The sequence below is a fragment of the Lagenorhynchus albirostris genome, chromosome X (assembly GCF_949774975.1).
Source record: "Lagenorhynchus albirostris chromosome X, mLagAlb1.1, whole genome shotgun sequence".
NCBI lineage: Eukaryota > Metazoa > Chordata > Mammalia > Artiodactyla > Delphinidae > Lagenorhynchus > Lagenorhynchus albirostris.
Window position 1 is genome coordinate 125,485,671 of NC_083116.1, and position 15,456 is coordinate 125,501,126.

Genomic DNA, 15,456 nt, shown 5'->3' on the forward strand with positions numbered 1-15,456 from the left:
TGGAAACAGGCAAATGCTTCACCCTGCTTTTCCCGCACTTGAGATAAATGAGGTACAAAGCGATGACAGAAAAAATTACCGAGCGCCTACGATATTCAAGGCATGGTGACGGCAATGGCAGGGATGAAACAAATTCAGATGCAGGCGCGCGCGCGCGCGCGCACACACACACACACACACACACACACACACACACACACACACACACACACACACACACACACACACACACACACACACCACTTCCTTGAAGCTGTTAGTAAGATGTCTATGCAAATAACCAAAAGCCCCTGTAGTTAAAGCCCCGCGCCTATACCACAAGGTACTAAGAGGGACGGCAGCAGGGTTCCAGGGAAGGCTAGGTCAGAGAAGAGGGAGGAAGGTCAGGGAAGAGGGAGGAAGGTCAGGGAAGAGGGAGGAAGGTCTGGGAGAGGGAGAAGGTGAATCCTCGACTGACGGACACAAGATCTGGCGGAGAAGTATGAAAAAAGAAGGAAAGGAAGGAGCTGTGTGTGGGGGTGGGGGTAACCTTCAAGGACGAACCAAGTGCTCCCTGGGACCCAGGGCGGGAAGATGGCCCTCTGTGCCATCACCGTGGGCTGTGAGGTGGGGGAGAAGTTGGCCTGTGTCCTTTCTTCCAAGGATGGTCTTTGTGGGCACGTGATGTGGAGCTCGAAATGCCTGTACTGGCTGCAATAAAGCTGGGGTACACCAGGGTGATGGTTCTGGTGTCCGCGGACTTACTGGCTAGAGGTAAGGGAACTAACGTCCTGAGAGCCACAGAGGAGAGCACAAAACGGAGGACTCGGGGGCCTCGTGGCTCAGAGCCAGGTGGCCCGATTCCTAATCACACCTCCATCCCTTTCTAGCTGTGGACTGCAGGGCGAGTCACGTGGCTCAGTTTTCCCTTCTCCAAACTGAGGATGACGAGAGCCGTTACACCCGGCAGAGGTGGTGAGGACGCACAGCTTTTATACGAACTCCCAGGTCAGGGCCCCGGGCACAGGAGAGACGTAGGACGGCTATTACTCCCACTCGGCTACCTGCGAGCATCCCCAAAGCAAAGAGCCCCCTGAAAGGGCCCGAGGAACACAGCACCCTTGCCAAAGTGATTCAGAGCTGGCAGCGGGTGACGCGTCAGCAGGCCAGCGGCAGGTCGAGAGCCCGTCCGAGAAAGCACCTCCCTCCACTCCCGGCCCGGCACTCCCACCACGGAGACCCGGAGCGCCGGGTCTCACTGCAGCACCTCGCCGGTTTCCGGCACTCCCACCACGGAGACCCGGAGCGCCGGGTCTCACTGCAGCACCTCGCCGGCTTCCGGAGTTGGCCGTGGCCAGCTCAAGTCCTGACGACTCCCGCGGATGCCTTCCAACCTCCCCAGCTCTAGAATAAAGGAGAGCTTTTTCAGCACCGGCAGATCGTCCTAGGCCTCCAAAAGAAGGAAAAAAATTAAAAAGGGTTCTTAATTACTGCAATTGTGTTTATTCTCTTGCCTGACCCGGTTTTGATTCGAGGCACCTCCAGTCAGGTTGATTTGAGGTTTTGGCGTTGTGTGTGTGCAAAAAAGAAATGACCACCCTCACCGCGAGGTAAAGCTACACATTCCCTCGCTGTTCTGCTTACAGAAGGAGGAAAAATTAGTGCGGACGGATGACACCCCTGGAGTTGCCCCATTAAAGATGAGTATTCCAACATAAGTAATAATTCGGGGTTAAATCCATCAGGAAGCTAAAGGGAAGATTATTTATCATTATTATTTATAGTATTTCTCCTTTTCACGATTTAATTTCAAGGTGGCAAAAACTTCTATGACTCACAGTCCAGTTCACAAAGTAATTCAGTTGCAGGAGAAATGGTGTCTGAGGGTTTCGTTGTACTGAGTGTGCACTTACAGTATTTAATATGCTCTCGTGCTCTGGGAAGGGAGAGCACTGCCCCCAAACAACAAAATCTTCACTGCTCTTTAATCATCTTAAAGGCTATAATCAATCACAGGAGGGCTCCTTGAGAGCTGGCTCTGCTAGAGGAAGACAGAGAGGGCAAGCGCGTTCCCTGCCAACAGGAGGGGAGGCTGGTTCGGAAACGGCGAAGTAAGCGCACAGCGATTACAGGGCGGGGGCCGTGGTGCTCGGCTGGTATCACTGGTGGCAGAAGTTTCTCCTTTAACAATCTGTCCCATTATGAAATGTTCTCTTAAAATCCTTTAAAGCAGGGACGGAAGAAACTTTGTCTCATGTCTTGTCTCCGCTGTTAGTCTGCTGGCTTTCACGCTGGAAGAATCCATCTCTTAAAGTAATCTTCTGGACGAGGCCCAGGGTGCTTTGGGACTCGATTCCATGCAGACTGAGGACCGAGAGCCAGAGCAGCTGGAAAATCTGCTGGAAATGACCTCATCGTAACAAGGCACTTTCCTTCTCTCCGCATTTCACAAATTCTCTGCTGACGGGAACACACTGGGTCTTACCTCCCCGCTCGCTTTATCCATAATGTTTTTCTCTCTTGAAACGGAAACTGAGTTTCCCGGTGGTCAGTTTAAGAGGAAGAGTTTTCATTTACGCATCAGCATTTACATATAAGTCCTTCTGTGCAATCTTGACGGGGACCCAGCTTCTTGTGGAGATGAAGCGGGCTTGTTTTATACGCTGCATACACCTGTTCTTCCGGCATACCTGTAACGAAGCCGATACGTAGCCACTGGAAGGACCGAAAGCTGTTTTGTTGTCCGACGACAGCATGAGTGCGATTCAATAAATTAAGGCACTTACAGTCGGACCCTGATTACAGGAGAATATATACATAGAAAAGATAGGGCGGGGAACAGGAAAATGTGAACAGTGTTTTTTTTTTTTAATAGACATATCTTCATTCACCAGTGAGTATGTCTATTATTTTACGGTAAGAAAAGAAAAATCCCCCCAAAGGTAAGATTTTTCACTCATTTTACAGTTATATTTACTTACTTGGGAGCCAAATGGTCCAAAATTATAAATATAATCAAAGGACTATCATTTTATTATCAGAGTTCACAGGCCTAGCAGTGGAATTGCCATTTAAATATAAGAATGAACTAGTGTCGTAAGATGCAGTCCTCAAAAGGATTTTCACAATGGGAGAAAATGTCCATGATACGGCGATACATGAAAAAAATAGGTTTCAGGATGGAACGTGCATGTCGCTAAATTTCATTTTGTACACGCACACAAAAGATACCCTCTAAAATATAAAAAAGATAATAAAATACAGCCATCTCTTCAGGGTGCGATCACGCTGGAATTTTATCTGTGTGTGCGTGCGTACCTTTCTGTAGCTTCCAAATTCTCTCCTATAAACGTGAACTGTTTTCATATTCATTAAAATGTCATTAAAAGCTGGCAGCGTCTTCAGAAGTCATCACTATGAGAGCAACCCAGCTGAGTAGGAAATAAAGCCGCAGGGTCGAGAGAGCAGAGAGAAGGGAGCCTTCTCGGGTTACGAAAATAATGCGGCGCTTCACAAAATCCAAAACATCCCCTGCGTGAGGCATTCAGAGAGGGTCCTTTCTGTGCCTGGCTGCCCTTCTGGGTTAATTAACGGCTGGCTGGGGCCTTGCATCCCAACCCTGTGTGCAGAGCCATGAAGGATGCTGACGTGATAAGAGAGGCGTCCCGTCCTGGAGTTACCGCCAAGACCACGTGCGCATCTCCAGAGCGGCCCCTGGGTCCTCTCGCAAACCCTCTGAGCCGCAAACCCTCCCCGCCCTCCACTTCTCTGCCTGATCGGGAGGCAGACCCAGAAGGAAGCCTTCCTAAAAAATGTCCCACCCAGTAACAGCAAACCCCTGCTAAGAAAGTCTGCATCACGGAGCCAGACGATGCATGTAAGACCAATCGCACAGTTATCGTTTCAGTCTTCTCCCCTACACAGTGAAATGCCAGTTCAGGTACCCAAGATTTCAAAGCAAAGTGCCTTGGGAGACACAGACAGCCGCTGCTTCCACATAAGAGTAGTCTGCCTTCTTTTTCTAATGACTTGGGTCTTGTAAGCTAATGCTTCCGATTAATCTGTAAATTAACGTACAGATTTTAATTATCTCTAAGACCGAGAGGCTGCAATCGGATTCTTTACCATGTGCACTAGGCCCTCAGACAAATTTCAGCAATATGTACAGGCTGGTTATGAAACCTCTAAGACGCTGTGATTTTCACCCACATAACGCAGGATTTATTTGGGCCCTGATGATTCCCTTTTCTGCAGTAGGTGGAGTCGTAAGTGAGGTCACTTACTCATATAAGGTGACCTCCAAAGTTCTGAAAAATAAACCCTGCGGTTTTCTCCGTAGATGTTAAGGCGGGCGATGCCTTGCCCTTTGAGGTAGCCTGCCTGCGTCTCAGAAATCGTGGTGTTTAAGCGTATTTTGATGCTTCAATTTAAATGAATGACAACAACAAAAAAAGTTTTAAAAGAAAAATACTTAAAGCATCATGAACCCAAGTATCTGCTGAGAGTTCAATGAGTCTCATGTTATGTCAGCAAACGCAGGAACTCAGTCTTGTAGTCAAATGCTCGCCATGTTAAATTTCCACAGCCACAGAACCATTCCGATTAAAACACAAAATAAAGTAGTGACAGTAGCAGTGAGTCGGGTTCGTCACTCTCAGTACTCCGGACTTTGGGGAGCACAGAAATCTCTGGGATGGGCTGCCCTGTGCACTGTAGAGCAGCACCCCTGGTCTCCACCCAGTCGATGCCAGAAGCTCTCTATCTCCCTGAAAAACATCTCCAGACATGATCAAATGTCCCCTGGGGAGGGGCGGGGAACTGTCTAGGGCTGAGAACATCTGAGCAGCGGCGGTTACACAAGTCCAGAGCCGCCCTTCACATGGAAGGCCCTCAGATTCCTACAAGTCTTGATTCCCTGAGAATCTGCAGTGCTTTCGTCGAGGAACCACAACTTGGATGCTGTCCTAAGCACGCCACAGACCTTGCAGAGTTGCACCTCGGATGTCCTCCAACTCAAAGGCTGCAGTCAGAAGAGGGAGAAATGACACAGGTGTGTTTCTCTAGGTCGAGGTGGGCTCACTGTGGCCCACAGGCCAATTCCCACCTGCAGCTGCATTCTGCAAGGACTGTGACCTATCGATAGCTTTTACATTTTTAAATGGTTGAAAAGGAAATCAAAACAATGCTATTTTGCCACCCACGAAACTGATATGACATTCAAATTGCAGTGTCCATCAGTGAAGTTTTGTTGGCACTCAGCCACATTTGTTCATCTGCGTAAGATCGGTAGCCGCTCTCACACGACAAAGGCAGGACTGAGCGGCCGCAGCACAGACCACTGGCCCACAAAGCCTCAACTATCTACTCTCTAGCCCTGGACAGAAAAGGTCTGCCAACCTTGCTCTCCTGAAGATTTTCCCCTTTCTACATTAGAGCACACCTGCCTCACCGCTTCCCAGCCTGAAATCTTCCTGTCTGAGAACCTGAAGGTGATGCCCCGAAATGTGGATGTTCCTGGTGAACACACCAACCACTGTGAAATGGACAGCCAAGAAAACACCACAGCCATGGTCTGCTGCGAATGGCTTTCAAAGGAGGCACCTGCTGAAACTAGGGAAGTCTAAGGGGAACAGATATGAGCCCTCATTTCCTGACGCACAGCACCCAACACAGAGAGGAAGGGCACGTGGTTTTTACACAGATGACTCCCCAGCTCGTGGATGCACCGTGGGTACTGTGGTAGGTAAGCAACAGTGTGTCATTTCCCAGCACGGTCCCAAATGACCATCTGCACGTATAAACTGTACAAGAGGCTAAATAAAGGCTACAAAAATGTCCAGAGTCATCTATAAAGCTAAGCACCAATGCCTCACACACAGCAGGAAGTCAGCGTGTGCTCAATTCAATTCAATCCAAGCAAAGCTTACGTTCCCTAAATACTGAATTAATACACAATCGAAACACTCATGAGCAACAGGCCTCCCCTCTCTCCTCTTCCCTCTGACATTTAAAATATGGTTCAACTGCATTTCAAAACATACTGACTGATGGTGTAGCCACTCTGGAAAAGTTAGACGGTTCTTCAGAATGTTAAACAGAGTTACCATAACAACCTAGCAATTCTACTGCCAGGTATATACCCAAGAGGCATGAAGGTATACGTCCACACAAAACTGGTACACGAATGTTCACGGCAGCATGATTCATAACCACTCAATAAAAGGAAATACACCTCAAATGTCCGTCAACTGATGAATGGATAAACACAATGTGGTACGTCCATACAATGGAATATTATTTGGCCATAAAAAGGATTCACGTTACAACATGGTTGTCAACATCTGATGTCACAGACTCAATTAACGTTTTATAATTTTTTATTTTTTAAAACAAACTACGCTTTTCAAATATTTAAGTAAAATATTGAAATTCTAATACAGTTGAACCTTTAGGGTTAAGGGGATTGGCCCCTGTGCAGTTGAAAACCCACTTATAACTTTACAGTTGGGCCTCTGTGTCCAAGATTCCTCATCTGTGGATTCAACCATGGACTGTATGCAGTAGTCCATGGTTTATTGAAAAAAATCCATGTATAAGTGGACCTGTGAAGTTCAAACCCAGTCAAGGGTCAATTGTACATATTTACCTTGTTATATATTTGGCTTTAAACAAAAATACGTCAACAAGATTTTTTTTTTAACATCTTTATTGGGGTATAATTGCTTTACAATGGTGTGTTGGTTTCTGCTTTATAACAAAGTGAATCAGCTATACATATACATATATCCCCATAGCTCCTCCCTCTTGCGTCCCCCTCCCACCCTCCCTACCCCACCCCTCTAAGATTCTTACTTTGATTAAATCTGGGTCTATCATTTTAGTTCTGATTGGTTCCTTTAAAACAATAAAGCAAAAATCTCCCCCAAATTTCCATCTTGATGTTTTTAGAAGTACAAAAGTTCTATCAGTTTTTTAATTTAAAAAAATTAAAGGAAGAACCAGAAAACACAAAACAGTAAATGATAAAAGCAAACCCTAGAATCCCATCTACCAACAGATAACAGCGCTTTTTCTTGGTAGCGGAGGGGAGGGAGCCATCAGTTTCAGTTTGGGATGTGGCTTCAACTCTTGATTGTTTTTTTTGGCCGTGCGGCTTGCAGGATCTTAGTTCCCCAACCAGGGATCAAACCCATGCCCCCCGTAATGCAAGTATGAAGTCCCGACAACCACTGAAACTCCCTGGGCTTCAATTCCTGATGCCTGTGCAGCTATGACTGTTCGGTTAGCTCTTCTGGGTACCTTATCCTCTCGTGAGATCTATAAATAGTAAGCTACACGTTTTTCTAAGAAGTTTCAAGGTTAAGTAGTAAATCAATTTGCAGACAGACACAAATCGTATTAAGAAACTAATAAACCATAGCATTAAGATACAGGGGCCAACTAAGATCCAGACTCGTGTGCCCAATTGTAATTAATTTTGCAGCTTAATTTTAATTCACCGTGTTGACAAGAGGGAATGATTTTAGAAAGTGTCATCTGCTTCCGGTAAGACCCAGAAAAGTTTATAATGGCTGGTTCAGCATCCACAATTCTTAGAAGGCAATAAAAGGCCAATCTGTTATGTAGAATGGACTAAAGAACCCATCATTATTTAATGATGCTCTATCTACTACCTTCAACTTCAGCAAGGAGAAAGACCTCAGACTCCGTCTCAAGAAAGCATTTTAAAACAGAAGGTGTTCAGTTTTGGCAAAACGCAGCTCTGCTTCAAACGAATTTCAGGTAAAAGACAAAGATCAAAGGCAGGCGTTTACCTTTAGGCTGACTTCATGTGTAGACCTGTGAACCAGTGGGCTCCCCAGCATCCGATCATATAAAACGCCAAGTGTCTGCTGGGACCTGCCTGGTGAGAAACAGAGAGATTTGAAAAACAACAACAACAACAGTAACAACAAAAAACACCTTAAAATTCTTCGGGAATTGCTCACCTTTGACCTGTCCTATTCTTGTTTTTCTTTTTCATCCCAACTCAAACTTAACACATTTTACTGTTTCATAATCTCTGCCCTAAAACTTTAACACAAACTTATGCAGTTTTATTTGCAGTGTGAAAAAGGAGAAATTAAAACGGCCAGTCAGTATTATGGTACATGTAGAGATTTGTAAGGAAAACGTCTCAAAGTAAATAAAATTGATTTTAGCTCAGATACTGTTCCTGCTATCATTCAATGATAATTAATGCCCACTTGAAATATCTTTGTTTTAGGGACCGTATCACATACAACCAATAAATTAAACTGTACACACCCTTAAGAGAAGAAAAGATGCTCCAGACATCTTTTCTGACAATATAGACACTGCTTGGGCACACGTTTACAATAATCACGGCACGCATGTTTGTGTGCACATATCCACTCTTTTATGTGCTCAAAAAAACACAGAAACGTCAGAATCTTTTTTTCCTTTTTTGGCTTCCCTAAAATAAAGCGAAAGCAAGCACTGACTCTCAACTTTTACATTATTGTTTTCCTACGTTTCCGTTTCACAGGGGTTCCACCTGCATGGATTTCTGAAGAAGCCAGGGGTATATGTCATAAGATAATCCTTCATATCAAAAACTCATTTTTACTTTTCAGTCAGTATAAACAGTAAGCAGTCAACCAGGATCTACTTAATAATATTTACCTTCTTCCTCATAAATTCTCTTCAGTTGTGAGTGAATCCAGTCTCCTACAGGGTTGAAATTATCTACAAGCTCAAGAACTAAGGAAATTAAATGCCTGCTGTTTTCTCTAAATTCTTGTTCGATAGTCTTAAGTGATAATAAAAAGGCGCCAGGTTTAATATAATTCAAATCCATAAGTGAGGCTATGAATGAAGGTGTTTCTTATTAGTGAATGTATACAGAACCTCTTGAAATGTTTTAAGGAAATTCAAGTAAATTACTCCCACTGAGTCACGTTTATAGTTACACTGTTCAAAGAAAGGAGACTAAAAGGATTCTACAAGCAGGTTCATAGGCCCTTAAGTTTCATTACAGTACATTTTTAAACCACATACGGATCTATAAGATAAAACCAGGACAACTGAAAAAATCTACCACTGAAGGAAAACAATAAGATTTAAACAAAATTCCTCTCTAGCTCGTTGAATAGAAATTAAAGGGCACCAGACTGAAGAAGGCACTAGGGAATACTGACTTTGCTTATAAAATAAAAATACATTTCATTATGAAAAAAACTCGGCAGTGGAGATGAAATAGGACGATACTCCTTACAGCAAACCTGAAGCAGACAGCAAATTATTTTCGGGATTGGGCTGTAAACCCAAGAGCCTTATGATGAAACTGCTAAACACCATAAAGTATCAAAATATAAGCAGATGTCACCAAAATAAGCCCCAAACTGCTTGAAAATTAAAACATTAAAATCCATAACAATTCAATTAAGTAATTAATATATAAACAGCTCTCATTACAAGCTGTTCAGGAAAAAGCTTTAGTATCAAATTCCTATTCTCTGGCCCAAAACAGATGGTAACTCACAAATTGAAGGTTATCTTTGATATAAGTTGTTAAATTCAGTACATGTAATTAACATCATCTGTGTGTTATAAACACAAAAAATGTGAAATATGACGGGTTAATAACATTCTGGTTATGCAACATGTCAAAATTAATTAGTTCGTTACTAGAAATAAGAAGTTAAACTGAGAAACCTGAACTTCCAATCCCTGGTCAGTCCTGATTTTCCCATTATTAACACCTAAATAGAAACACTATCAATAAACAGTGCTGGCGGGGCTTCCCTGATGACGCAGTGGTTGAGAGTCCGCCTGCCGACGCAGGGGACGTGGGTTCGTGTCCCGGTCCGGGAGGATCCCGCATGCCGCGGAGCGGCTGGGCCCGTGAGCCATGGTCGCTGAGCCTGCGCGTCCAGAGCCTGTGTTCCGCAATGGGAGAGGCCACGACAGTGAGAGGCCCGCGTACCGCAAAAACAAAAACAAAAAACAGTGCTGGCAAAAATTTATGTGCTGAAAAAGATTTGTGTGAAACGCAAATGATTTTTTAAAAAATATTTATTTATTTGGCTGCGCCAGGTCTTAGTTGTGTCACGTGGGATCTTCGCTGCAGTGTGCAGGATCTTCGTTGCAGCATGCAGAATCTTTAGTCGCGGCATGCGAACTCTTAGTTGCAGCATGTGGGATCTAGTTCCCTGACCAGGGATCAAACCCAGGCCCCCTGCGTTGGGAGCACGGAGTCTTAGCCACTGGACCATCAGGGAAGTCCCCCCACCCCCACCTTTTTTAAGTCTTTACTGAATTTGTTACAATATTGCTTCTGTTTTATGTTTTGGTTTTTGGCTGTGAGGCACGAGGGATCTCAGCTCCCTGACTAGGGATCGAACCCTCACCCCCTGCATTGGAAGGCAAAGTCTTAACCACTGGACCGCTAGGGAAGTCTGCAACGCAAATGATTTTAACAAATGCAATATATTCTTTACTCTCAAAGGTAGTAATAAATATAAAAAGGACTCATTTTCTGGTTGCCGTCAGTTCTTGGCATGGAATGGTGTAGACAATGACTAATAGTCCTCCCACACAGGAGGCGTAAAGCCTTTAGTATATTCACAATGCTGTGCAATCATCCCCTATGTCAAGTCTCAAAACATTTACATCACCCCAAAAGGAAACCTTGGGCCCATTAAGTAGTCAGTCCTCAATCCCCCTCCCCCCTCCCCCCGCCCAGGCAACCACCAACCTGCTTTCTGTCTCTGCAGATTTGCCTGTTTTGGACATTTCACATAAATGGAACCATACAACACCTTCTCTGTGTCCGGCTTCTTTCGCTTAGCATAATGTTTCCAAGGTTCATCCACAATGCAGCATGTATCAGTACTTCATTCCTCTGTATGGCTGAATACTATTCTGTTGAACGCATGGACTACCTTTTGTTTACCTTTCCATCCACCAGTTGACGGGCATTTGGCTACTGTGAATACTGCTGTTAGGAACACTGATGTCCAGGAATGTGTTTGAGCCCCCGTTTCCCATCCCTTGGGTATGTATTGTTCTACATCATTTTGCCAGAGACAAGGAATAGTGCAGTGTCGCTCTCCTTGGGGCAAACCAAATTACTCTTCCATTCAGAAGCGTTGCCAAGTCTATCAGGGCGACCAGAGGTGCTGGATTGGCTTTGTTTTGCCTGCAGCCCTGGCTATCATTCTAAATCCTTCTCCCTCCCCTGAGGTAGTTCAGCTCCAAAGTTTTGAGTTGGGAATTGCCTGCACTTCTGGCTTCCCAGGACCCCTTGAGGTGACTCTGGCTACCCAGGTACCTTCTCACACTGATATCTGATATGATCCACGTATGTAACCCCTAATAGCAGCATGGAACTATCATGGTGTGTCCTATTTTACACAGTGGTTTTCAACCAGGGATGGCTGTGCTCTCTGCCCCAGGGGACTGCAGGATATCAAGCAATGTCTGGAGACATCTCTCGGTCGTCACAAGTGGAGGAGGGGAGGTACTGGCGCCTAGTGGGTAGAGACCAGGAATAGCGCTCAGCATCTACAACGCACAGAACAGCCTCCCTGCACGGAAGACTCATCAGCCCCCAAATGCCAATAATGCCAAGAAACTCTTTAACAGAAGAGATTTTAGACTAAGTTCATCTCTTTATGACTTCTGCCTGATTCTTACGGAGAAATATTAGAAGGTGAAGTAACAGTTTCAACACAGGGCTTAGATTCAAAAAGAATTATCTAGGGGATATTTTCATAGATTGTCATAATGCTTCCTTCTTGGTGGCCCAAATCTGTGGAACAAAACAAATAATCCATATGGCTCACTCAGTGAAAATTCAGGATAAACCTACATTTTTATTGATCATAAATGAAATGCTTAACTATATACATATTGATCGTATCTCCTGATAAAAATGAATCAAATGTGTACAATTAAATTCCTTTAACTGCTGGTGGAGAGGTCAGCACGGAGCAGAACTGAGGCCTGCGGCCAGCAGCCAACACCATATGCCAGCCACGTGAGAGCCACCATCGCACTGCATCATCCAGTACCTATCAGACCATCAAGTCCCTGCAGCTCCGGTTGATGTCTTGACTGCAACTTCAAAGAGACCTCTACCAGAACCACCCTGCTAAGTCACCACAGCATTCCTGACCCTCAGAATCTAACACACCATGAAGGACAGGTGGGAAAGATACCCGGGGCAGCAGGCCTTTTCAGCAATCGCCTCTCCATCATCACCCACAGAATGGGACAATGTCAAGCACGGCTGCTGCCAGGAAAGCCTAGAACCACAGGGACTTGGAAGCCAAGCAAACGGGGCTTTCAAAGAAGCAGGAGAGAGTTTCCCAAAGCATGTTCTTCACAATGATGTTTCCCAGATGGTTAGTATGTGTTTAGTGTCACCACATGCAAAACAGCTCTGTGATCCAATTTTCCACGTTCAATAGGACTGGTAACCCTGGGTTAAAGTTACTGAAAAACAATAAAAAGGAGCACCTAAATACATCAAACAAATACTAACAGACGTAGAGGGAGGAACTGATGGGAATACAGTAACAGCAGGAGACTTTCACACCCCAATGATATCCATGGACAGATCTTCCAGACAGAAAATCAATAAGGCAACAGGGATCCTAAATGACGCAATAGAACAATTAGACAAAAATGGATCTTTTCAGGACATTAAATCCAAAAAAGCCCCAGAATACACATTCTTTTCAAGTTCACGTGGAACATTCTCCAGGACAGACCACATACTAGGACACAAAACAAGCCTCAAGAAATTTAAGGTGAACAGAAATTATTTCAAGCATCTTTTCTGACCACAACAGCATGAAACTAGAATTGAACCACAGAAACAGAAATGAGGAAAAAACGATTACATGGAGACTAAACACGCTACTAAAAAAACCAATGGGTCAACGATGAAATCAAAGAGGAAATTAAAAAATACCTTGCGACAAATGACAACAAAAACACCACCATACAAAATCTTTGGGATGCTGCAAAAGAAATCCTAAGAGGGAAGTTCATAGCAATACACGCCTTCCTCAAAAAGTAAGGAAAAAATGTCAGATAAGCAACCTGACCTACCACCTAAAGAATTAGAAAAAGAAGAACAAACAAAACCTAAAGTCAGCAGAAAGAAGGAAATAATAAAGATCAGAGAGGAAATAAATAAAATAGAGTTTTATAAAACAATGGAAAAACTCAATAAAACCAAAAACTGGTTTTTTGAAAGGGTAAACAAAAATCAACAAACCTCTGGCCAGGCTCACCAAGAAGAAAAAAGAGAGGACCCAAATAAACGGAAAAAGAAATGAGAGCGGAGAAATAACATCTGATATTGCAGAAATTTTAAAAAACCACAAGAGAACACTATGAACAATTATATGCCAACAAATCGGACAACCTAAAAGAAATGGACAAGTGTCTAGAAACATACAGCCCACCAAAACTAAATCAAGAAGAGATAGATACTTTTACAGACCGGTCACCAGAAGTGAAATAGAATGTATAATTTAAAAAAAGTTTCCTGCAAACAAATTCCAGGACCGAATGGCTTCACTGGGGAATTCTACCAAACAAACAACGAAAAACTTACAGCAATCTTTTTCAAACTCTTCCAGGAGGGTGAAGAGGAAGAAACACTCCCGAAGACATTCTATGAAGTCACCATCACCCTGATACCAAAACCAGACAGAGACACTACCAAAAAAGAAAATTACAGGCCAGTATCTTCAATGAATATGGATGCAAAAATTCTCAACAAAATATTAGCAAACCGAATTCAACAACACATAAAAAAAATCATACACCATAATCCAGTTGGATTCATTCCAGGGTCACAAGGATGGTTCAACATATACAAATCAATCAATGTGATACACCACATCAAGAAAAGAAAAAAACCACATGATCATCTCTATAGATGCAGAATAAGCATCTGACAAAATTCAACATCCATTCATGATAAAAACCCTTACCAAAGTGGGTACAGAGGGAACATATCAACATAATAAAAGCTATTTATGACAAACCCACAGCCAACATAATACTCAGTGGTGAAAAGCTGAAAGTCTTTCTGCTAATATCTGTAACAAGGATGCCGACTCTACCACATCTATTCAACACAGTACTGGAAGTCCTAGCCACAGCAATGAGACAAGAAAAAGAAATAAAAGGTATCCAAATTGCAACGGAAGAGATTAAATTATTATATGCAGATGACATGATATTATATATAGAAAACCCTAAAGACTCCAGGCAAAAACTACTAGAACTGATAAACGAATTCATCAAGGTAGCAGGATACAAGATTAACATACAGAAATCGGTTGCACTTCTTTACACTAACAATGAAATATCAGAAAGGGAAAGTAAAAAAAAAAAGAAACAAATAAAAAGAAACCAAAAAAACAATAAACAATCCCTTTTAAATCGCTTCAAAAAAATATTTAGGAATAAACCTCATCAAGTAGGTGAAAGACTTATATGCTGAGAACTATAAAACACTGATAAAGGAAATTGAAGATGATTCCGAGAAATGGTAAGACATCCCATGCTCTTGGACTGGAAGAATTAATATTGTTAAAATGGCAATAATACAGATTACCCAAAGCAATACTATGGGTTACTACCCAAAGCAATACTACAGAATACTACCCAAAGCAATCTACAGATTTAATGTGATCCCTATAAAAGTACCCATGACATTTCTCACAGAAGTAGAACACATAATCCAAACATTTATATGAAACCGTAAAAGACGGAGAATCGCCAAAGCAATCCTGAGGAAAAACAAAAACAAAGGAGGAGGCAGAACCCTCCCAGCCTTTAGGCAATACTACTACAAAGCTACGGTAATCAAAACAGTGTGGTATTGATACAAAAACAGACATACAGATCAACAGAACAGAACTGAGAGCCCAGAAATAAACCCACACAGCTACGGTCAATTAATCTTCGACAAAAGTGGCAAGAATATACAATGGAGATAAGACAGTCTCTTCAGCAAGTAGTGCTGGGAAAGCTGGACAGACACATGTAAATCAAAGAAGTTAGAACATACCATCACACCATATACAAAAATAAACTCAAAATGCCTTAAAGGCTTATAAATATAAGACATGATACCATAAAACTCCTAAAAGAGAGCATAGGCAAAAAATTCTCTAACATAAATCATACCAGTGTTGCCTTAGGTCAGTCTCCCAAGGCAACAGAAATAAAACCAAAATAAACAAATAGGACCTACTCAAACTTATAAGCTTTTGCACAGCAAAGGAAACCATAAACAAAACAAAAAGACACCCTATGGGCTGGGAGAAAATATCTGCAAATGATGAGACTGGCAAGGGCTTAATTTCCAAAATATACAAACACCTCATACAACTCAATAAAAAAAAACACAACTCCAACAAAAAATGGGCAGAAGACCTAAAGAGA

The 15,456-nt window shown here is 43.0% G+C and overlaps 1 protein-coding gene across 11 annotated transcripts in view; it reads right to left on the reverse strand.

Annotated features, from left to right (window-relative positions):
- TBL1X (transducin beta like 1 X-linked) overlaps positions 1-15,456 on the reverse strand; it is a 228,229-nt gene that overhangs the window by 60,378 nt on the left and 152,395 nt on the right. For all 11 annotated transcript variants that reach the window (XM_060138712.1, XM_060138710.1, XM_060138709.1 and 8 more), the window contains one exon: positions 7,794-7,882. The gene's annotated coding sequence lies outside the window, so the exon portion shown is untranslated. The remainder of the gene's footprint in view (positions 1-7,793; positions 7,883-15,456) is intronic.